The sequence below is a fragment of the Ambystoma mexicanum genome, chromosome 1p (assembly GCF_040938575.1).
Source record: "Ambystoma mexicanum isolate Mex_15411 chromosome 1p, UKY_AmexF1_1, whole genome shotgun sequence".
NCBI classification, from domain to species: Eukaryota; Metazoa; Chordata; class Amphibia; order Caudata; family Ambystomatidae; genus Ambystoma; species Ambystoma mexicanum.
The window spans coordinates 384,025,471-384,049,935 of NC_090921.1; the positions used below are offsets into that span (position 1 = coordinate 384,025,471).

The window sequence follows — 24,465 nt, forward strand, 5'->3', positions numbered from 1 at the left end:
GAACTACAATAGATTTTAGTTGTTGTAACTCTAGAATATTCTTTCAGGGATGCAGTTCACTTACTTTTAAGGTTTCCTAAGTTAACACTGAGCAGCAGAACTATGCACGGGCTGGTCACTTTACCGGGTCCCTCTGGCAAATCCCTTCTCAGTGCCTTGATTACCAAGGCACACAGTTATTCCTAGGAACCAAGACCACCATTAGGCACTTCTGGCTCAGCTCCTGAGCTCTAGATCCCCCATGCTTCAGCCCAGGTCTGAAATGGCCTTCCCCAAAATGGATTTGAGCGCTTTCTCCCAGGATGGCCTATTTCTCTTCTCTGTTGGAATTAGTTATTTTCGTTATGGGATCTCAGGTATTGTTTCTGGATCCTCCTTAACTGCTTGAGGTAATCCTATACAATGAGCAGGACCACGCCCCTTATGAGACTTTCATGATGACATTCTTTTCTATCTATTCTCTATTAAGATCTGACTGTATGTTATTTCAAATAGTTATTCCTCTAACCTCTAATTTGCTAGGAACATCAGTGTTTGTTGGGAATGAGAGAATTATTCTCGGGTTTCTATCTCTGTGCTCTTAAGGGATCACTTGATTTTTTTCATCCCTTCTCTCAGTAAAAGGACATCACCAAGAGGATATTTCCACAAAATAATTATGAAGTTACCAAATGGGCGTGGTCACACTTTGAACAATAACAGAAGTGCACTTTCCAAAGTGCACTATCTGACATGCAACTTTAATCCAGCTAGGATAAACAGAAATGGAGCCATCAACGTCTATTTTACATATTAAAACATAGATGAAACACTATAAAACCATCATATTTTGAAAAAGAAGACATTTTGCCGATCACAGTCACATCTTTTTTTCTGGCTACAATGTATGAGCATCAAAATGAGTGTCTAATTTTAAGTATAATCTGTATTTTCCAGCTTCACAGCTCTAATGCATTGTTAAAAGCACAAGCTGCAATTTGATTTATTTGACGATAAGAACAATTAATTCTCCTTGTAATAAACACTCTTTCACCCCTCTATTTAAAGACATCATTGGAAGGAGGAGGGGTGTCTGGGGGGTGGGGATATATGCCAGGCTACCTCAAACTTCAAAGTTAGAGTACAAATCCTTTTTGAAGCTTCAGCATGTATTTTTGTTTCAGTTCTCACAGTCTGGCAGGAAGAAATGCAACCAGCCTTAGGTAATCTTAAATTAGATAAGGCACACTTTTCTCCTCCCACAGAGGCTTTGAGACAGTAAACATTGTCACTTTCGAATGATTAAACACTAAAGGAGATGTGGCCTAGATTCTTTTCAATTATGTGAACAGATTTTGCATTTCCACTAGTCAATATCACGCCCGTTTTATAACCTCCTCATAACATCTTACTAGTATACAGATATAATAACCAAGCACAGAGGAGACTTCAGGTCGCCCACGATAACTTTGAGGGATTAAAACAATAAATGTGTAATTGGTTTATTAGTAGCATCTGTTGTGTTCCTTAGAAAAACATGGCTTTGTTTCTGGAGACAGTCCACTGATTCAAGAAAACACTAAGATTGACATTGTTTCGAAACCCAGAGCGCATCTCTTAACAAGGGTGTTTCTGCTAAATGTAAAATAATGAAGATCTGGTTCAGACATAGGTTAATATGGACACAGAATAATCAGAAACCTTTGTATGTATTTCATGTGTGGAAATTCAAACATTGGAACAATTGACGAGACACTAGGCTTTGTTTAGTATCAGCTCTGGTCACTTAAAACAGCATATTGCTGTTGAAAAAAGTAACAGAGGGGGCGATTCATGGAAATATTTGCGTGAAAAATCTGGGATTTGCATGCCAATCTGCGTGCAAAGCCCTGTTCGGTGATTCATAGAACTGAAAGTGCAGGGCTTTTCCGGGACCTGCGTGGATTCCGCGCAGGCCTGCATGTCTCTGCGAGTGGACAAGCGCCTTGCACGAGACTCCAAGCAGAGTGTGGGCCGGGCCTACGCAGTTTCCCAAATAGGGGGCGCAACATGCAGAATGGGGAAGAACATGCGAGAATGTGGGCGTGTTGAGGGACGGTCCACCGGCAAGCAATCGCATGCCCATACCAACGTAATACAACCGTATTCAAAGATTTGAACTCGGGACGTTGCGTCGCAAAAAATAACAAGCAAAGCCACAACCCATATGCCACATTATAGCAGGCGTAAAGTCAGGGAGGCCCATAGGGAAACAATGAGTGTGCAAAACGCTGATCATACGGGTGGCGGTACATATAATAGATATAATGGCAAGGGTGCACGCAAGTTACGAGCTCTTGTAACTTGCATGCTGTCTGTAAGTTATGATCAGCACAGCTGAACTCACGATCAGCATCACTAAACTTACAATCAGCACCACTCAACTTGCGTGTCCTCTGTAAATTACGATCAGCACCTCATAACTTGGGTTCACGCAAGTTGAGTGGTGCTGATCGTAAACTTGCAGAGGGCATGCAAGTTGACTGATGCTGATCATAAATTGAGTGGTGCTGATCATAACTTGGGTGCACACAAATAAATGGGTGATCGCACGCAGTTCTCTGTGGTGGTGGATGGTCGAGCAAAGGTAGGCGCAAAATGTGTTGTGTGGTTTGCATGGGGACGTGTTGCGGGCGTTCTGGACGTAACTTGCACATACGGTTTCTTTGCATGAACAATTCCATGAATACGTGAAACGCGCAGAAAAACATATGCACACTGGCTACCGCAGAGTGTTTTTCGCCACGCAGGATCTGCAGGATCGATGCGCCTTTTTCCATGAATCGGCCCTGAATGTTTACGTTTTAGAATTGTTGAGCTTAATTTATTGCAATTTCAGTAGAGAATATATTTCTGATCTCCTGCATCAATAGAAACACAGTTTTTCAAAACTATCTTGAACACCTGACGTGAGTGATCTGCTGCTTTCATTCTCTCTGGGTGGGGCAGAACAGGATTCACTATCGCGCCAGGCAGCGGAAGGGATGGTCACAGAGACTCTAAGCAACCTTCCGACAATGCACTCCTGTATGCATTTTTTTAGCTTGTTCTTTAAAATAAATGATTCTTGAGCATGTCAAAGAGCCTGGGCCAGTGAACCTGAGGGAAAGCACTTGGGAAGAAGGAGGGGCAAAAGAGGGTGTGACGAATCAACTTCCGGGGGAACGAGTGGTCCAGGGATGAATATCGTTTTCTAAACCATCAATCAGCACCACACCTCTAGTACAGATTGGACACACAAGCAAATCATAAACCTCTTTGTCCACTTTGGGTAACATGGACGGAATGGCAGACTTATCCCTGCAAGGTCGTGGATCGTTGGTTAGCTGAGACACAGTGTCACAGTGAAAAAACAATAATTGCCCAATGACAAAAGGGACTGTCCAGTCAAGGTTGTATACAAATATCTACTTTATTATTATTCAAGAGACAGTTCAAGCACACTACAGAATACAACCCACCCTGTAAAGGAATGCAGAGGACAGACAGTTTCAAGAAGGAAAAGGGATGCTCTCTGGATAATGACAGGAGGGTAGTCAGTAAATTAATTAATTACAATAGTTCAAAGATACTTGGTTTCAGCACAAAGGGAGCAAATGGCCGTAAAAAAGTCACTAGGGGCCTTCAGAGAAGGACCAAGGGGACAGAACCACAATGTACCATGTGCTTGTAGAAGTTATTTGCAGCTCCTGCGGCAGATTTCAATACGGGAGACAGCTGCGGGTATCAGACAGCAGGCAGTTCGGCAAGCGAGGCTGGACGGACGGCTACAGGCCTACACAGCGGCCCAGGGTCAGGAATCATTGTCTCAGTGCTGGTTGGCGGGTCTGAAGCACTGGACGAGTTAGCGGCTGCTGCGTGACAACAGTCAGCAGTGCAGTCGGTTGCAGCTCGAGGGGCTCGACTGGCTCGACAATGTCCTTTAAGATGGATGCTGGTTGATACTTGTCGACGCATCCTCCTAGCTTCTTCACTGGGCACGTGTCGTCCTTTAAGGCAGACGGCCCAAAGCTGAGAAGAGTGTTGCAAGCAACGGCCTTGTCCTTGGTTTGGTTTAGAGACTCTCTGGCACTTCCCACCTAGGAAGTGTTCTGGCAGAACCTGGTAGGGCATGCTGGGTGCTGGATGGGAACCGGTTCTAGAGCTGCTGGAGGGTTCTCTGGATTCAGTATCACCCTCTGTTCCCTGGGAGATGTTAAGAGGAGGGATCTTGCTTCCCTGTTTGGAATTCCTGGCCTTCCTTCACTGGCGGAAGCTGTAAGGCAGACTGTACCTTCAGCCACAGTCAAAATGAGTTCTTCTTGTTACTCTTTACAAAGTCTTCAGATGACCTGCCCAAAAGAGGGACTCGGCACATGTGTACGAGCGATATAAATAAATCATCATATCATATCAAATGTGCTACAGCGATTGGTGTAGGCTAAGCCTACCTTAATTAACCAATCCTGAGCCCCCACCAACAATCTCCTGCATACGTGAGATCATAACCAGAGTGCTTTGCAACAGAAACAGTAAAGGGGTGAAAACATGTAATACTAAGTCCCAATCATCTTCCTGTCTGGTGTGGATCAAAGGGTCTCTCTGGTTAATTGAGCCCTCTTTGGTTCCTGATTAAAGTGGCAGATCTCCTTGAAGCTGTGGCGAGAACAGACTTTTTGTCTCCATGAAATCGCATACTGCTACCTTCTAAATGGGGTCTCCTGGAGGGGATGACTACTGTAATCCACGCATTTCCAGACATGACATTTCATTGTCCATTGATCCTAAGGACTGGAGCTAGCTTCAGGTTGACACGGTGCATTAAAAGTTGTTGGGGGTTTCCTGTCCTTTGTTAGTCCTGCAACCAGGCCTCCAGAGAGCCCGTTTGAATTAACTCTGATTAGTATGCAAGGCTGCCACCAGCAGCTAACAAAGGAAAGGGTGGGTCCATGCAGCCTTTGTTAGTTAAATAGGCTGGCCATGGCAGGAGGAAAGTTTTGCTCTCCCCTTCTGAGATGCCTTGATGTACTCCGGGTTGTCATATTCCAACTAAATATGACAAGGAGGGCAGCACAGGCTGGGTCCATACAGAGTACCCGGGCCAATGTATATGTTGTGCTATGAGCACAGGAAAACGTGTGGATTGGCCCCACACATTTTCTCGAGGCTGATCTACCATCACTCAATTTCATTTAAAATTTTAAAAAGCCCAGGCGAGCGCACACCCACTGTGCGATTGTCGAATTCCTCACAGAGGGCAGCCCTCTAATCATCCCCTCCAGTTCAGCCACTGATGCATGCATGTACGAGCAACACATGTAATGCATAAGATGTGACTTGCATTTGTGTGTTACCCACAGTACATACATAGCATTGGCCATGCAACATATGCAGCAAACGCATGCAATGTCAGTGTAATATGGCCCACAACCAAAAGAACAAAGTCTGTGAGCCATGTTGACGTTATCTGAGTGGCACACGGATGCATAAGACAGTCCACAGCAGAAATATGTTGGCTTGTTTGTGAATATTAGCAGTAAATACAATTCATGACCACAAGTCAGGTGATGTGTAGCAGGGGTCAAGCCCTAAAAACACGTGGGGGGACAAATTAATATATCAATTGAATGTGGTGTCACCCGAAATTAGAATATCAATGTGCCCTCTGAAAAAAGTGTGAGGACATCTGAACATTTCTGGGGACTCCGTCCACCCGTGTTTACCCTCAACTTGAGCCCCAACGTGTACCATGCACCTCGATAAGCATAATTCGCAACCAAAGGCTTTGGTGCATCTGAGGTAGACACACACCAGAAATGGTTCCTGGGTGTTGGCCATGTGTATTCTCTTTCAATGAGTATCTGTGTGCTTTATGGCACGTACCATACATAGGTAAGAAACACAGTTTGTCATAAAATACTGCAGCCATGTTCAATGTATTGACCTCCCAAGCCCGACCAGTCAACACGGGAGTCCCACAAGGAGCATGTCTATCCGCCCTCCTGTTCAATCTCTACCTGATCACCCTCCCACCAATAATTAGTTCACACAACATCCTGTGTTACAACTACGACGACGACACTCAACTAATTCTAAAATTCCTGAACTCGAAACCCAACTCCCGACCTGACCTGGCATCCTGCCTCCATAACATAGAACTCTGGATGACTCAAAGCCACCTCTTGTTAAACCCCTCCAAAACAGAAATCATGGTTTGCGGCAAGTCCGATCTTCTTCCGCACCCACTACCCTGGCCACCCGCCATGGGCAACTCACCGACACCCTCCAACACAGTGAAAAATCTTGGATGCACCCTGGACTCTGACCTAACACTCTCGCGCCAAGTCAACAATGTCTCAAAGTCCTGCCACTACCACCTTAAAAACCTTAGGTGCATTTTTCCATATCTCATTTTCCAACAGACTCTCCGTGGTCCAATCAATCGTTATATCAGGACTGGACTACGCAAACCCCCTATACCTCGGAATCCATGCCTACCAACTGAATAAACTCCAAAGGGCACAAAATACGGTGGCCAAAATGCTACTTGCGCTCGGCCCAAGAGACCACGTATCCCCAGCCCTTATAACAGTGCACTGGCTTCCAGTAGCCCCTAGGGTGGCTTTCAAAACCTTATGCCTCTCCCATCGAGCACTGCATAAAACTGGACCTCAATATCTTCAAGACAAACTGATACCTTATCATCCCACTCGCACCCTAAGATCAAGCTCAGCCGGCCTCCTAGTAATTCCTAAGACTAACTCAGTCAGGTTAGGCGGATCATCATTCTCAGCCCTCGCCTCAACCCTGTGGAACTCGCTCCCACCCCACATCCGCCAAACTGAGGATTTAACATCCTTCCGCAAACTACTGAAAACCTGGCTCTTCCCCTAAAACCAACCGGTTTTCCAAACTAGCATCATCACAATAACACCGACCCAACAAACTACCTGAAGCAAGAAATTGACAGCTAATAAACTCAAATGTAAACTAGAAAGACAAACAGAACTAAACGAGTAATGTAGATCAAAACAGCGAAATGGATAATAGGAATAAATCATTGGGAAAGTAATGAGACCCAAACTGATGAAATGGACATAATGAATGAGGAGGGAAAGTAGTGAATGACATAGATGAAATAGTTAGAATGGATGAAGCGTATAGAACAGATGAATGCACTAAGTGGAAGAGTGCATGAGTGGAAGAACAGACGACTAGAAAGATCAAATAAGTATGGAGATCGGATGGAATAGATGAACATACTAAAGCCAATGAGTGTGTAGAGTGGTTGGGTGTGTAGAGCAGACCAGCGTGTAGAGTTGATGAGAACGTGTAGAGTTGATGAGTACGTAAATACAGAGAAACGAATAGAACGCAGAAGGGCGTAGAACTGATGACTATACTGAACAGACGAACGTATAGACTGAATGAACGTTTAGACAAGACGAACGTGTAAGAGCGAACAAGCGTGTAGAGAGGATAAGCACGGAGAGCGGATGAGTTTGGAGAGCGGACGAGTGTGGAGAGCGGACGAGTGTGGAGAGCGTACGAGGGTGGAGAGCGGACGAGTGTGGAGAGCAGACTAGTGTGGAGAGTGGACGAGTGTGGGAAGCGGACGAGTGTGGGAAGCGGACGAGTGTGGATGAGCGGAGGAGCGCGGATGAGCGGACAAGTGCGGATGAGCGTGGAGAGCGGATAGCATGGAGAGCGGATAGCGTGGAGAGCGGCTGAGTGTGGAGAGCGGACGAGTACGTAGAGCAGACGAGTACATAGAGCAGACGAGTACATAGAACGGACAAGTACGTAGAACGGACGAGTACGTAGAGCGGACGAGTACGTAGAGCGCGCAAATGTATGGAGCGGATGAGTAGGTGGAACGGATGAATGTGTGGAAAGGATGAGTCTGTGGTGCGGATGAATCTGTGGAACCGATGAGTGTATAGAGCGGGTGAGTACGTGGAGTGGGTGAGTACGTGGAGCGGGTTAGTACGTGGAGCGGGTGAGTGGGTGTAGCAAATGATTGTGTGGAGGGGATGAATGTGTGGTGCGGATGAGTGTGTGGAGCAGATGAGTGTGTGGAGCGGATAAATACATAGAGCGGATAATTGTGGGTAACGGATGAATACGTAGAGCGGACGAGTAGTATGTCAAGCGGAGGAGTAATATGTTGTGCCGATGAGTGGGTGGACCGGATGAGTCTGTGGATCGGATGAGCGTGTAGATTGGATGAGTGTGCGGATTGGACGAATGTGTGGATTGGACAAGTGTGTGGAGCGGACGAGTGTGTGGAGCGGACGAGTGTGTGGAGCGGATGAGTGTGTGGAGCGGATGAGTGTGTGGAGCGGATGATCGCATGGAACAAATGAGTGTATGAAGCGGATAGGTATGTAGATCGGATGAGTATGTTGAGAGGATGAGTGTGTGGACCGGACGAGTGTGTGGACCGGATGAATGTGTGGACCGGATGAATGTGTGGACCAGATGAGTGTGTAAATCGGATGAGCGTACGGAGCGGCTGAGCATACAGAACGGATGAGTTTTCAGAGCGGACGAGTATACAGAGCGGATGAGTGCGTAGGCAGACAGGAGTACATGCGCGGGGTAGACTGGAGTGCATGCGCGGGGTAGACTGGAGTGCATGCACGTGGCGGACAGGAGTGCATGCGTATGGAATACATGAGAGCATGCGTGGGGCACACTGGAGAATGAGGGATAGACTAGAGCACGCAAGGTGAACTTGAGTGCGTGAGTGTGTCGAGCAGACAGGAGTGCGTAGGGCAATCTTGAACGCCTGAAATGAATAATAATGCATAGAACGGACCTGATAGCATAGAATTGCGTGACTTACATAATATGTTTTAGAATGCAGGGAACATCTGAAAGAGTATATATCATACCACACCCCACGCTTACTCTCTTCTTTACACCACCACTCAAAGAGAACACAGAGATACTATGACACCATTCGGTATAACTGTTCTCATATCAATATCTCCCGCTCACTCCCCATCACTCTAAGTAATCACTGCTGGTTTCACACCCCCAGCCAGGCGTTCTCCTCAGGCCTAACGCAGCCACACTCGGTCTGGATAAATCCTGCCAGAGTGAACACATACTCCTGATCTCTCAATCACCACACCTACCGCTAATAAGCAGCTCCCACACGAATTCCGCACCAGCTGCACACATACCGGGTGCGCACACGCACCTTAGGACTCTCTCTACTGACCCGAACTTCGGTTCCCAAGGGAGTTCAACCTACCAGCGCCTTCAGACCATACCAATGGTATATAAGGCGCTATATAAATGCAAAATAACAATAACAATAACAATAAAAATGTGAAAAATACATCCTTGAAATACGTTTTGCAGCCAATAGCTGATAGCCTATGTCTGTTGTTATCGGAGTGTTTCAACACTGTATCCTAGTGTTACACATTTTCGTGTATGGCGCAAACACACAATCTGCAGCTCAAGACTGCATGCCATATCTTTACATGACCAGCCCTCGCGCTCTCTCACTCCGGCACACACAGGTTACATCTGCAGGATGTGCACTGTGTGCATGGAACAGGATGCAGGGTATGTTTGGTGTATTTGGGAGATATGCACAGTGCTCCGCCATGGTCTATCCCCTGTATGTTCTATGTGCTGCCAAATTTAGTGGAAAATTCGAATCATAGGTTCTCATGGCATATCATGAAGAAAAAAAGCCATGTAAGTCAAATACAATCTGCGGCGTAAGGCTGGAGGCTGTTTGTTGTATCTAAATGGTACACACAATCCACAGCTAGCAAACACAACAATGTGCACAAACGAAAATCATCTAAAACAAATGCAGAGACCCAAGTGCTCAATGGTATCCAGTTTTGCGACCTGAAAACTATGAAAGATTGAGCAGGCACTGTAGAGATGCATACTGTTGGTGCTATACCCACCGTGCTATCACATCTCATTGCCACAACTCGTATCGCAACACCCTCACTCCTTTCACCCCATGGATGGATCTCTCCCCTTGCCTACCTGTGCCCTACTCTTTACCATAACATACGGAGAAGCACAATTACAGGTTTGATTCTATCCTTCCATGTGGACATCAAGAAATATATATACCCCCCAAACTCAAGACCTACAACAATGGCATGAATAGCAATGTGACCTAGGCCATGCCAAAGAACATTCTGTATGAAAGATAATCGGCCAGGTTTTAGGGTGGGCAGTTTGGGTGGTTTTGCAGTATACTGTCCTTTTGTGGCCTTTTCTTTCCTATATTTCCGTGCGAGGTCCATTAAGCCTTTTTAAGTTTCACAGCCTTACATTTTCCTCAAGTCTTCATTGCACTGACCATGGCAAATGCTGTGTGTCCTCTCCCTTCAGGGGCAATGCACAGCCCAGAGCTTAATGATATCTATTTAGTCTGGGGTATAATACATTTATTTATGTATCTATGTAATATATAATTCATTTATTATTTCCTTTTTCAAAACGTTATATATACATTTAGGACCTTACAGAAGCAATAGAACATAATACCATATCTCAAATGTACATGGTGATGCTTATTCACCCATAATTTCCAAAATGAATCTTTAAGAAGTGAAGTAACAGAAGGGAACAGAATACAGGGAGTAGTGCAACAGAAAGTAAAGGAAAAAAGCAAACACAAAAACAAGGTAAAAGAACCCTAGAACACGATCAAATATTTTAAGCGTAGAGATCATTAAATGCACCCCATATCCTCTCATATTTATCAATTTGATCTTTTGCCTTAAAGGATATTTTCTCCCTCTTGGACAAAAGGGACAAATTCAGCAACCAGTCATCCATGTTAGGAGAGGTATCACTTATCCAAAATTTCAGAATCTGCTTCTTGGCCAGCAAAAGAGCTCTATAAATCCAAAACATTGTACTTGTAGTCAAACCAATATTTGAAGGCAGCAAACCTAATACACCAACACGTGGATCTCTGGGTATAGAGACTAGAACCAACTCCATCCTCTGAAAACACCATCCCTTGAATAATTGTATTTTACCACAGAACCACAACATGGGGAGTGTAGTGCCCACCTACCTATTACAGTTCCAACAACAGTTCACATTACTCAATTTACTCAATCTCATCTTCCACAGGGACCAGTATAAATAATGATTAATTCTTTGTTGTGTATATCTCAAATCTAAATCCACTTTGTATTTATCTAGACCTGCACATATGCGGCTCCAATCAATATCCAACAATGTGCAACCTAAATCCAAATCCCAATTCCCTCTACCACATTGCGATGGTAACTTAGATGCAGAGGGTGTAATCAATTTATACAGAGTGGATGCAGACAAGGGCACAGTCTTTGAGAGAACAAAAGTTGTAGGTGAGGCATGCATTGTAGCATTCAATGGCGAAAAAAGTACAACAAAATGTTCCCGTAGAACATTTTATCAACAAATTTCTGACGCTTTCAGCTTATACTTAAAGCGCAGAAACTCAAAATCAATCATATTCTGACCATCATAAACCTGTCCAATCTTTCAGATACCAACTCTCTTCCACGAGATCCAGGACAAGACACGGTTATTTTGTTTCACTGCCTGGTTTCTCCATAAACTGGAATCTGCACACAATAAGTATTTCTCTTCCCGAATCTCATTACCTTTACGTCATTCCTTCACAAAGTGCTTTACAAAAGGCGGAGTGGTACCAACAGGCAATCTTTTATCCATGGACAAAAGAACATCCGGTGGGACAGGAGAAATAGACTCCTCCTCTATTCTAATCCAACCTGCACAAGTACTGCGATCATACATCAACCAATGATGCAACGCATGTAGCTTAAATGCAGAATGATACCGCTTTATGTCGGGAAAACCAAAGCCGCCTAGCTTCACTGACTTATAAAGAACATCTTTTGGGACTCTGGCTCTACTTCCTTCACCCCACACAAACTTATCCAAGGATTTATTGATGCTACCTAATACATTTTTTGAAAGCGGCAGAGGGAGCATGCTAAAAACATATAAACATTTCGGAAGAAGGGACATTTTAACTACGTTCAATTTTTTTATCAACAGCATTTTATCTTTCAAACGCATCAGAGTGTGCTGCGAGAAAGCTTAGGTCTTGCACCCAAAGTTTCTTCCAATGGCTTCGCACACACTAATCCTTCATGGATTCATGGCACTCTTTTTTACAAGCCTGCAATGGGTGTCTCTATCCACGGTGACCTGGGCCTGCAATAGGAGTCTCTATTCACTGTGACCTGGGCCCGCAATAGGAGTCTCTATGTACTGTGACCTGGGCCTGCAACAGTTGTCTCTATTCACTGAGACCTGAGCCTGCAATAGATGTCTCGCTTTACTGTGTCCTGGGCCCACAATAGATGTCTCTATTCACTGTGACGTGGGCCTGCAATAGGTGCCTCTCTTCACTGTACCCAGGGCCTGCAATAGGTGCCACTGTTTACTGGGGCCTCAGCCCGCAATAGGTGCCTCTCTTCACTGTGACCTGGGCCTGCAATAGGTGCCTTTCTTTATTGTGGCCTTGGCCCACAATAGGTGCCTGTCTTCACTGTGGCCTGGTACTGCAATATGGGCCTCTCTTCACTGTGACCTGGTCCTGCAATAGGTGCCTCTCTTTCTTGTGATCTGGGCCTGCCATAGGTGCCTTCCTTTACTGTGGCCTCGGCCCACAATAGATGCCTCTCTTCACTGTGACCTGGGCCTGCAATAGGTGCCTTGCTTTACTTTGACCATGGTCCGCAATAGGTGTCTCTCTTTACTTTGGCCTCGGCCCGTAATAGGTGCCTCTCTTCACTGTGACCTGGGCCTGCAATAGGTGCCTTGCTTTACTTTGACCATGGTCCGCAATAGGTGTCTCTCTTTACTTTGGCCTCGGCCCGTAATAGGTGCCTGTCTTCACTGTGGCCTGGTACTGCAATATGGGCCTCTCTTCACTGTGACCTGGTCCTGCAATAGGTGCCTCTCTTTCTTGTGATCTGGGCCTGCCATAGGTGCCTTCCTTTACTGTGGCCTCGGCCCACAATAGATGCCTCTCTTCACTGTGACCTGGGCCTGTAATAGGTGCCTTGCTTTACTTTGACCATGGTCCGCAATAGGTGTCTCTCTTTACTTTGGCCTCGGCCCGTAATAGGTGCCTCTCTTCGCTGTGAACTGGGTCTTCAATAGGTGCCTCTCTTCACTGTGACCTGGGCCTGCAATAGGTGTCTCCATTCACTGTGACCTTGGCATGCAATAGGTGTCTCTATTCACTGTGACTTGGGCCCACAATAGGTGCCTCTCTTCACCGTGACCTGAATCTTCAATAGGTGTCCTTATTCACTGTGACCTGGGCCTGCAATAGAGATCTCTATTCACTGCGACCTGGGATCTGAGTCCTCATTTGGTGTCCCAAACATTGCCAGCTCCACCGTTAACATGACATAGAAACGGCCTGCCCTTTGGATAACATTTTATAGCCATGGGTCATACATTCAGATGGCCCCTTGTTTGGAATGGGAGATGTTGGCTCTTTAGTTGTTTTGATATTTTAGGATTTATTTTTCCACTCTTTTTTAAACACACTTTCCAGTGCCTTTGCTTCACCTACTTTTACGCCACCTCTCTCTTTTCCTCTTTTTCACGTCCCTTACTGACTTACACATATATTTCCATGTACCAACTTTCTTCTAGTCAATAGTGGGTTCTCAATGGAATTTTCAAACTGGTGACTGTACATACATTTCATAGCAGCATATTCATTCATTTTGACATTTGTACCTTTCCCCATAATTATGGTCCAAACGCGCTGTTGGTTGAAGGCCCTTGGAGGGACCAAAGTCCAAAGCATGGGAAAAATGTGGAGGTGCTATTATGCGTGTGTGCATTTCGGCCAATACATTTATGAGAGGGTGGCCAAGACCCTGCTAGTCACCCAGGTTTGAATGGCATGGGAGTGAGCAGAAGGAAAGTATACCATGAGTAGAGAATTATGGGAGTAGCTCCAGTTCGAATTTTCTGTCGTGAAAGAAGGTAGCTTCATTCTTATGGCAGAGGTGTTGTGCAATAGTGTTTGTGTTGTATGGAGTGTGGGGCCGTGTGGGAGTGGGGCCGTGCCTTCAGCTAAGTTACGATGGTCCGGAGTGCGAGAGTATAAACAATGTCAATCACTGCATGAGTTAAGCAGCATGCAGGGATATTGTTGCAGCAGATATTTAGAACTAGAATCACACCAGAATGTAGACAGCTTATATAAAGAGTTAATGTACCTACACACATATACATACCCGCACATACACACACACTAATAAGCCCTCGAGAACGGAAGGCCTAGAAAGAGTGGAAAGCATTAACTGAACACAGCTTTATTCCACCAGCATGAAACGTGATAGTGGAATACATTTGTTTGACCTCTTTGCAGTGTGCATTAACATCTCTATGGCTCACAGACAAGAGTGGTACATTTACACTTTGACGACATCTTCAGCCCCTGTAAGGCTTGATTCCAGCAGCACGCACATGGACCTGTGCATGAAGTAGTTTCATAATATACACTTCTCTCTGCACCTACACTCTTATAACTAGCAGACAGACTTCTTCAGTTACATTCATGTAACACAATCAGCCCCTTGTACTGTTACACTTTTAAATAAATAATCTCCCTCTATCCTCTAATGAACACTTTCTCACTGCAGAGCCCACATTGGCCATTTCGCATTCGTCAAATCCACAGCACTAGCACGCAGTGCCAGGTGCAGAACTCATATCTGGCATCGTCTCCCTAACACAGAACCCACAGATGCACCTAACTCCAGGAAACCCGTACCCTCAAAGCGGCACTCACGCGAGACTCTTATTGGCTGCTATCGCCACACAATCTAGCCGCAACAAAAAGCTTCTGGCACCAGTTCGGAGCACCTCTCTGAACCCACCTTACACCTCCCAGTCACAAAATATAAGCATTATGCATCCAAGCAGAATTCATACAGACACCCACCAGAGCCTGTTTTGTCGGATACCTGAGCTATGCAGAAATTGTACTTTCAGACAAGGATACAGTGCCGCGAAGTTATACCCATGACAGCTGCACGCTACATATGATATCTTTGACATTGTGCTACATGTTCAAATGACACTATATAAGTATACAATGAATGCTAAAGTCAGCAGCAAGTATTCAAATACCCAAGCTGGCAGCAGATGGTACATGCTGGCTGCGTTCAATATAAGCTTATTTATAAGGATGGATTTAAATAATGCTAAATACAAATCAACAGTGCCAGGTGCACCAGATGGCATACACACAATGATGCAGTACGTGTCTGTGTACGGTTAGTGACAGACCTGTTAGCACCTGTGTACAACAAGCCACATATAGCATTGTGCATCAGAGGTAGATGCTTATTCAGGTAGTAATGGGGAGAGATATCCCCTCTGATACTGGTAGGATTTTCTCAAAATTATATGTGTATTCCTCATGAAGAAGGATGGACGTTGTACCACTCCCAGATAAACTTCTCAACATTTGTTTGAATACAACTCTATGCAGAGACTCTTAACTACTGTGTGAGTCTGTCTTCTCTGCCCCTCATGTGGGCAGAAGAGCTCGTTCTAGGCCTTCAGTTCTCATGAAGTGTGTTCTCCCTTTATGTGGGTTCGGTGACGTAGGAGACACAATTGAACACTAACCGATCCCCAGTCACCTATTGTTACTGGAGCCGCCGTTAGTGTGCAAGTCAGTTAAAATTGAGAGACCAGGAAAGAGAAAGAGTGTCTTGAGAAATATATGAAGAGGAGGTGGCAAAGGGTATGTAGCCTTCCAGGATTTAACTAAAGCGTTTGATTAAATCGATAGGAATTTATTATGGGCAAAGTTGGCTGCAATTGGTGTTCCCCGCAATCGGATACAGATGATACAGCTGGTTTATGGTGATACCTCAGCAGCAATCCGCTGCGCAGGGGTGAAGAAATATTTACGGAATTATAGCGTAAATAAAGGTGTCAGACAGGAGGGTCCATTAGCCCCACTTTTATTCTCCCTGTTCTTACATGGTTTCAATCCACACAACTCCACTGCTAAAGTTATGCCGTCAAAATTAAATGGCGTCCAATATAGTACCCTGCTTTATGCCGACGACACGGCATTGATACATTTAACAGAAGGGGGGCTTCAGCAGAGTCTGTTGTATGCATATAGTTTTCTTAAAATTAACAACTTGATACTTAACCTCTCAAAAAAAGATTGTGGTCTTTGGAAGAGGCAAATCTAGGGGTAGGTGGATAAGTGCATTGGCGTGTTGAATCAAAAAATAATAATGGCTACGATATATGGAAGTGGGTTAAGGGGTTTTGCCCCTTGCTTAAAATTACAGGTGGCGTAAAATGCTTTCTCAAGAAAGCTGGTGGGCTTATCTCCAGCAACATCAGGGGATGCTCTGCAACGCGAGCTCTGGGTTCCTAGTATGAGACACCAGGCCTGCATCAGCTTCATTCGCTTCTATCTGAAAATGCACTTTGAAAATTCTATGAACCCCAATATCAAGAATGCCCTTATGGGAATGTGTAGTTGCTCGGTAAAGGCGAAATATCAATGGCTTTCTGAGGGGGCGACTGTGCTCGAAAAATGGGGTCTGAGGAATACAGAGCACCTGCGTAGATTGTCTAAAGAGCAACGGAGAAGGCTGCTTTTAGACTGTATGAAAAAGATTGCAAAGGCTCTAGTCCAGGAACATGCACAGAGAGAGTTGTGATGTAATGGCAGCTCGATATGTTGTGGCCAAGATAAATAATTCCCATGAGTGCAGGAGAGCTATTTTAATGATCAGGCTAAATGTTTTACTGCTGTGTACCAGAGCCCTCTGGCTATGACTGGATAAGAAATGTTCATGCAGGATGGGAATGCCGTGGATCTTGTACATTTTATGTCTGTATGTACATTTTATTCAGGGTTAAGAAGAAAATGGTTAAGACCACATTTAAAAAAAAAAACAATATTAGAAGTTATAAGAAGACAATGTTTTTAATGATTCATTGAACAGATGAGGATTTTATTTTTGATATCCATCGGTTTGTGAAAGAATCCTTAGGGAGATATAGGTATATCTGTTGATAAGACCGATTTTTCTTTTTTTTTTCTTTTTTTCCTGTTTTTTGCTAGGTGCATAATTGTTTTAGGTATTTAAATGTATTTATGATGTATTTTAATGGTGTTAAGCGAATAAACAATGTTTGACTGACACCCTCTCTTTATCGCTCCACCCATCCTCCCTGGGACTAAGAGAAACACCCTTTCTTGCGTGAAAGAACCATGAAGGAGCCTAAATGAGGCCTCTGTGGCTCCATCCGAGCTAACGAAATTCTGCGATCCCAGGGCTGGGGAGGTGGTGGTGTGGAGTGCCTGAGCGCAACCCTATGTAAGTCCAGACATGTCTCAACCATACCAGAGTCTGGGCTCCACCGAGCTAAAGATTTAGGATGGACAGTCACTCTGGAGGTGAGAAGGCGTTCTCCATATTTACTCAGGCACTTCCCAGGCTTCATTTGGCCCATCAAGCGTAAGGGATTTAAAGAAGCTGGGCCAAGCACTCAGCAGACATTAAAAAGAAAAACTGATGTTTCAGATTTTATTTTCAGACCCAGATGTTCACTTTGGTTCTAAAGAAATATCTTTTACTGGCATTCGTTTTAATGCATCGTCTGTATATAACTAAACAATTTGTATTACATATTTAAAACTGTGCTTAATTTTAACTGAAACTGTTTGGATGAATTATTGCACTTAAACAGCAGCTTTCAAGACTGCTGGAACCTATGCACAATTCATGCAAAGTATAGGGCACGCATTTAAACTGTGTCGCACTTTGACCTTTTCAGTGCACTAAATAAAGCAGTCCATAGAGAAATAGGGATCGATACATCAGCACTGTTCAAATAGTACTAAGCAGCATTCATTCAAATAGTACTTTAAAAAGCAGCACATATTTAAATAGTACTAAAAGCAGCAGCACATATTCATATCGTTCTTAAAATAGCAGCACGTTTTGAAATAGTACTAGATAGAGCAGCACTCATTCAAATAGTACTAAATACAGCAGCACATAATGAAATGGTACCAAATACAACGGCAGTCATTCAAATAGTACTAAATACAGCAGTACATATTAAAATACAGCAGTACACATTGAAATAGTACTAAATACAGCAGCAGATATTCAAATAGAACTAAATACAGCAGAACAAATTACAATAGCACTACATATAGCAGCACATAATAAAATTATACAGCAGATAATACAATAGTACTAAATATAGCAGCACTCATTCGAATAGTACTAAATACAGCAGAACATATTGAAATAGTATTAAATACAGCAGCACTGGTTCAACTAGTACTAAATGCAGCACACATTCAAATAGTACTAAGTGCAGCACTCATTCAAATAGTACCAAGCACAGCAGCACATATCCAAATAGTATTTAGTACTTAATACAGCAGCACATATTCATATACTATTAGACACAGTAACATATGCAAAGCGATGACTATAGCAGCAATTATACTGTGATTGATATATACAGCAGCACATAAACATACTGTAATAAATACTGCAGTACATATAGGGAACTGGAAGTGACCTAACCTTCGGCTCATCAGAAAGCCACCACAGCTACATTAACAGAGAATCAACTCCTATCCTTACTACTTCTTCTGGTCACCAAGTGCTCTAAAGTGTCCCAACGGCCATGAGGCACACGGCAAACACCTGCAAAGATGCACACTGGTGAGCAGCCTTGCCAGTGCTGTACATGCCCTTTGCACCCTATGCTATATATGAAGAAGAGGTGATGATGTCCCAATATAGGTCAGCTCATGCCCAGGCTATATTGCCCTGGCAATGGCAAACAGTGCAAAGAAACCACCTTCCACGGTTACATCAGTTTACTGTGTGTCCCCCCACCCCTCTACTTTCCTCACCCCCTCGTACCTTTTCACTGGTTGGATTTTCTTGCTATCTTCTGCTGCTGATGTACCTGCAGGTTCATTGGAGGACAAGTTCGACCAACGCAATGGGGGTTGGGATGGGAGTTGATTAGTTAAAGCAAGGCCTTTCCTCTCTGTTAGCCACCAGGGGGAGCTTAGTCTTCTCGTGAAAAATGGGAATCGTTCTCTGTCGTGTGCCCAACTTGCACCATGGACCTATGCCAATCATGCTCCAGGATGAGCCACACAAATGTATCAAAGCCCTTTGTCAGTTGAAGGCCATTTAGGCATCATCGCAGGGTCCCCGATGGCATCTTAGGGTCAAGTGTGCAGTATTATGGTGCAAAGGCCTCTCCTTCAACTCCTTGGGGCAGGCATTCCATCACACCTGATGTAGCAATCCTCCCAGGAGCCTCCACGCATGGTGGAAAGGATGGTGTGCACCCACAAGAGAGACAACATTACTCTCTCTCCAACTCTCCTTTCTGTGCAGCACTTTGCACTCAGTGTGTGTGGAGCAGAAAAGGACTGTCTACATTGTGTGGGAATTAGGGGCAAAGTCGCCCTCTGCTCAAGAAACTCAATCAGGCCCTAGTACTTCCCTCACTCCCCACCCCCAGAATTCTAGCTTATTGCTAGGCCTTGAATCCTATGACTGTTGCCTTCTGTTCAAAAGGCGGCGACTCAAAGCTGGACCTAGAGACGATTTCGTTTTTACAACGGTTAGTAACAGCAATTAACCGTGTTCAAATTGCTCCTGGTTTTTGCGGAGAGGGCAACTTAGCTATGCTTTTCACCAACTAGTCACACAGATCATGAATGCCAGCCTCTGCTGAGGGGCTGCATCCGATCAAGTATAGGCTACTCTGATGGCCGCTCTGCTTCGAACTCCTGGAGGTATGAGGATCAGCTGATAGGACACTTAAAATCAACCCCTTGTGCACTCAGGAGAGACATCTGAAGCTCGATTTAGAGCATGGGTCTACAACCTGCGGCTGTCTAGATGTTTTGGACTACAACTCCCAGGATCCCTCTCAATAGACTATGATGATAAAGTATTATGGAAATTATAGTCCAAAATCTCTGGAGAGCCAAAGGTTTCAGACCCCTGATCTAGAGTATCATGGGGCTAGCGTACTGTGGATACACCTTCATAATTTCGAACCCAAAATATGTCTGTAATAAATCTTAACACCTAAATTATTTCAGGCAGTAATCTGGCTATTCCATTAGAATTTACATACCATAACGCAGACAGGAAAATCATTGTCCAATGCCACTACCAAGCATGTGTCCATAAATAAGATGGGGCTATGTACCTATGTCAGAATGGCCAGTGAATGAGGTCCTGAATAAATAAGGGGTTTGCCAGGATTCAGAAACTGTTTCGACGCCACCTTTTTATGTGTGGATATTAATAGCGGTTGAGATTATTGTGGTAGATCATTTTGGGGATGATATTTATGATGAAGATATTTGTGTTGGCTGAATTATTGCCTATGATAGTCTTTCTGCTAGGGAGGCCATCCTAGCCCTTCTTAGGGTACGTAGCTAAGTATGGCAGACAGAGAAAATGCACGCACCCGTTCCACAGTAGACCTCACACAATAACTGAGTAGGAGGGCATCCATCGACTGTTCCCTGAAACCACTGTCTCCTTTCGAGACCTTGCATCACCTTCTTCAGGTGAGCAGTTACACCCCTTCCTGGGCACCATCTGGATGGTAGCTGCTGAACATGAAATTATGAAATCCACCTGGAATTGAGGTACCTCTAAATCAGGAAATCCTGTTGGGTTTTCCGAAGGGCCGAGGTGTATGACCACTCAAGCCACTGCGACACTGGCCAAGGCCCAATTAGTGGCATGCCCACAGAGTGGCCTGGGGTGGTACATTGTACCCTTGGAATCTGATTAGCTACCACAGGTGCCACCCTATTAGCCTAAACTATGACCATTATGTGTGTGTGTGTGTGCGCTCGTACTTCATGCCAACTCTGCATAAGTCAGTGCCTCACTTGGGCCACCCGAGTCAAAAGAGTCTGGACACACCACTGGGCCTAATGGCTCGGCATGGGTCCGCTCTCACACTGTGGCACCAGACTGGCTTCATCTCCAAGTCTTGCCCCTTCCAAGTGCACTGTGAGAAGCACATACGTGTCCCATGGCCTTTCTGCTCTAGAGCTACTACTATTTGCAGCTCAAAACGTTATAGTGAGTCCAGCCGATGGCTGCCCCATTCAGTTCATACTAAAACCATGGGACCACGTGTCCCCAGCCCTCCATTTGCTCCAAGTTCAACATAGGATTAGCTTTAAGATTTACACTGAGATTTACATGGAATTGGTCCTCGATTTCCTGCTACTACCGTCCAATGAGATGTCCGGCGCCATGTGTCTCTTTAGATTCACCCGCTGTGGAGGCCAGGCTTTTTCATTGCTGGCCATTCCTTGTGGAACTCACTTCAGTTCGTAAAAGGCTCATGGATGAGCATCTGCATTGTATCTAAGCCATTAAGACTTTGCATTTCCAAGAACTATAAGGCATGGCTTGTTTGCTGCCATTCATAATCATTGGGGCCAGCGCTGCGATACCCTAGTCTGGTCAGGGGGGCACTTAAAAGGCATATATCGCATAATAAATGATGGCTACTAAAATCTATTGTGTGTAAATGTTTGTATTGCCTATTCAGCTTGGGAATCCATTACACCTGACTGGTTATGCTTTCCTCTGGATTGATGAGTGTAGACCTCGGTACACCTGAATTTATTTTCATTATTCTCTGTGTCATCTTCATGGGCAGCACTGGCAGTAGTCAATTTCTGTGGGTGAGGAGATTCGGGGCCAGAGTCTTATCTGCAAGTAAGTCCAATGATTTCAAGTAAACGTGTGCATTCTTTGCAATGCCTCAATGCCTGCAAATCCAGTGTTGGGCGCGCGTGTGTGCTTTGTGTATGTATGTCCTTGACAGCCTGCAATATTTAGCTCTCCACATCACCCTCTCCAAAGTTTCTACTTGTTTGTCAAGTTACCAAAGTGTGTATCTCTATCACACATACATAGACACGCAGGCTGACAAATACATATATTGCCCGGAGCCTTACTGTTAGACACATAATAATAATAGTGTGTGTGTGCTCAAATAGTGCTTCACGTCTGATCGCTTCTAAGAGCTGTAATAACAGATGTCAATAATGTTTAATGGTACTCACGGTATCGGCCTTAGAAATATGAAGGGTTAATTTGGCCACGTGTGAAGTGCAGGGTTGTCCCATGGCCAGCACTTAACTCATGGGGCTATCCCCCCGAGAGACTTTTAGCTAGGTGGGTAGGTGGTCTACATTTCTGGGTGTCTAGGTTTCCAGCTGTTCCTCTTCGCAATGTTCTGTCTACAGTCAGCTCATGAAGACTGTCGCTGAGGTCTTTGGAGGGGAGGGGAGGCCGGTGTCTCTTTCTGCGACCTCACTTTGGGAAAATCGTCATTTTCCTGACATCATGGTAATGCTCGATGCGCCTGCCACCCCTGCCCGTGACAGGGACTGGCAGCACCTCTAAAGATGCAGGTGGCCTGTACTCGGGCTGTCCTGTGACCAGCGACTCCCCACACCTGCCCCTGCACCCCAGACTCTGGATCCACAGCAGGGGGTTGCGAACTGCTAATGCGTGGAGGTGGGTGGGCTGCACCCGGGCTGTCCGGCATGATTAAAGGCGACGTAACACCGCTGACCACTGGTCGCGGCTTCGGTTCTTAAATACATTACACAAACCCTCCCTCTCCCTTTCCGGGTGGTGAGGGGGGCTTGTGTGGGGGGGGGGCTATTGGCTGGAGGAAATAATCGCAGGCGCTGCAGGGAAGCTACAGCGTACATGTTTGTAAACTCAACCAAACGGAAAAGGCTTGGTTTGCGTTGCCATCTTTGTATGTGGCTAGGCACTTGCAACATATGTGTTTCAAGTGACGCTACGGCGCAAGATAAAAATATGCCAACGAAATTTTAAGCAAAGGCAAAATAAACATGGCTTTTAGCTGGGAGTCCTGCTGATAAGAGCAGCCCATCAAGACCTCAAACTGCCAATCTCGCGATGATTGCCATGTGTAACGCCACAAGTAGGCAGCGAAATCCTGCTGTAAAACGCCGATGCAACAAACTCCTCTATCATGACAACAAAACCGTTCGGGGGTTTATTTAAACACTTAAAAAAAACATGCCGTTTACTGCGTACACGTGTGTATTTGTGAAAAGGACACATTGGGCAGGTGGCCCTCACACCCCTGTAAATACTCGCAGTATTAAAGATGTGGTACTCATTCAGAGAACTACAAAGCAGCAACCCGCAGCCACGAAAGACAGGCTACATATTCCGACACAGTGAACGAATGATCGACTCCAGCCCTAATTACTCTCCGCAGCATTCGGGAAACACGTACCCCATAGAAGCCCTTGCTGGCCCCGCAGAATCGGTAGTGGAGGGGGGCTCCTTTGATAATACTAGCGCAGGTGGGAGCCTCTCCGGCCCCACAGTTGGAAGACACCTGTTTTCCGAGACGAGAATACGATCACTCTTATTGTTGAACATATTTTACAACATTTCTACAAAATTCACAATAAAAAAACACGGCATTAAAGTAAAGGAACTGGTAATTTGTCAATAAACTGTTTACCCAACATTATTATCTAACTTTTCACTTGTGTGTGAGCATATCCCAGAAGTTGTACATAAGTTCCGACTTAACGAATTTTAAACTTTAGTCTAGTCTAAAAAACAGCAAACGAAGATTAGCGCAGGGTGCACTGTCGGGGCCCATCGGGTGTGCATACAGACAACTGCTAGAGAGGGGGGATAGAGATACACACATGATTAAGATATTAACCTACACGCACTCTCCACGAGACACATTACTACTTCCCGAGCTGAAGCGAGGTGGTCCCTCGAGGCTGCCCCACCAGTTTTTCTGCTTTAGATGCTGGTGCTGCCCCGATTGTATATATTTTTTAATTGGTGCACTCATTGCTGACTGCTGCAGGTACCCCCACACCGCCCCCGCTGCTCACCTGCAGCACCCCTCACCTCCGGCAGCACCCCTCGCCTCCGCTTGCCCTCGCAGCAGGCCCGGACTGGCTGCAAACTTTCCTCGGGCCCCTCCGCTAAATGAGCCCCCATGAGCCCTGCCTGCTGGCCACAGAGGGGCGGCAGCGCATGCAAATGTGGGCAGCCATCCCAGGCCGGGGGTTCAGCACGCGGAGGCGGGACCGTGCCTCGGGGCAGGACACGTGGGCACGGGTGCGTCTGCGCGTGGCAAGTGGTGGTGTGCACGGAAAGTTCCCGGGCGCAGGGATACGTGAAAACTAGCGCAATACCAGCATTTATTTTTCTGTAATAACTTGTCATCGTTTGTGTTTTATTTATATATTCTCTGATATTTATATTAGGTTTGTATAAACCAGTTGATGCTAACAATGCACACACATTGCATGTATTTATCACCGAAGTGAGTGTA

At 45.2% G+C, this 24,465-nt stretch overlaps 1 long non-coding RNA gene across 1 annotated transcript in view; it reads right to left on the reverse strand.

Moving 5' to 3' along the window:
- The window catches only part of LOC138570593 (uncharacterized), a 352,331-nt gene extending 328,157 nt beyond the window's left edge, over positions 1–24,174 (reverse strand). The window contains exon 1 of the long non-coding RNA XR_011303636.1: positions 24,020–24,174. This is a non-coding gene — a long non-coding RNA (uncharacterized lncRNA). The remainder of the gene's footprint in view (positions 1–24,019) is intronic.
- Between the last annotated feature and the right edge of the window lie 291 nt (positions 24,175–24,465).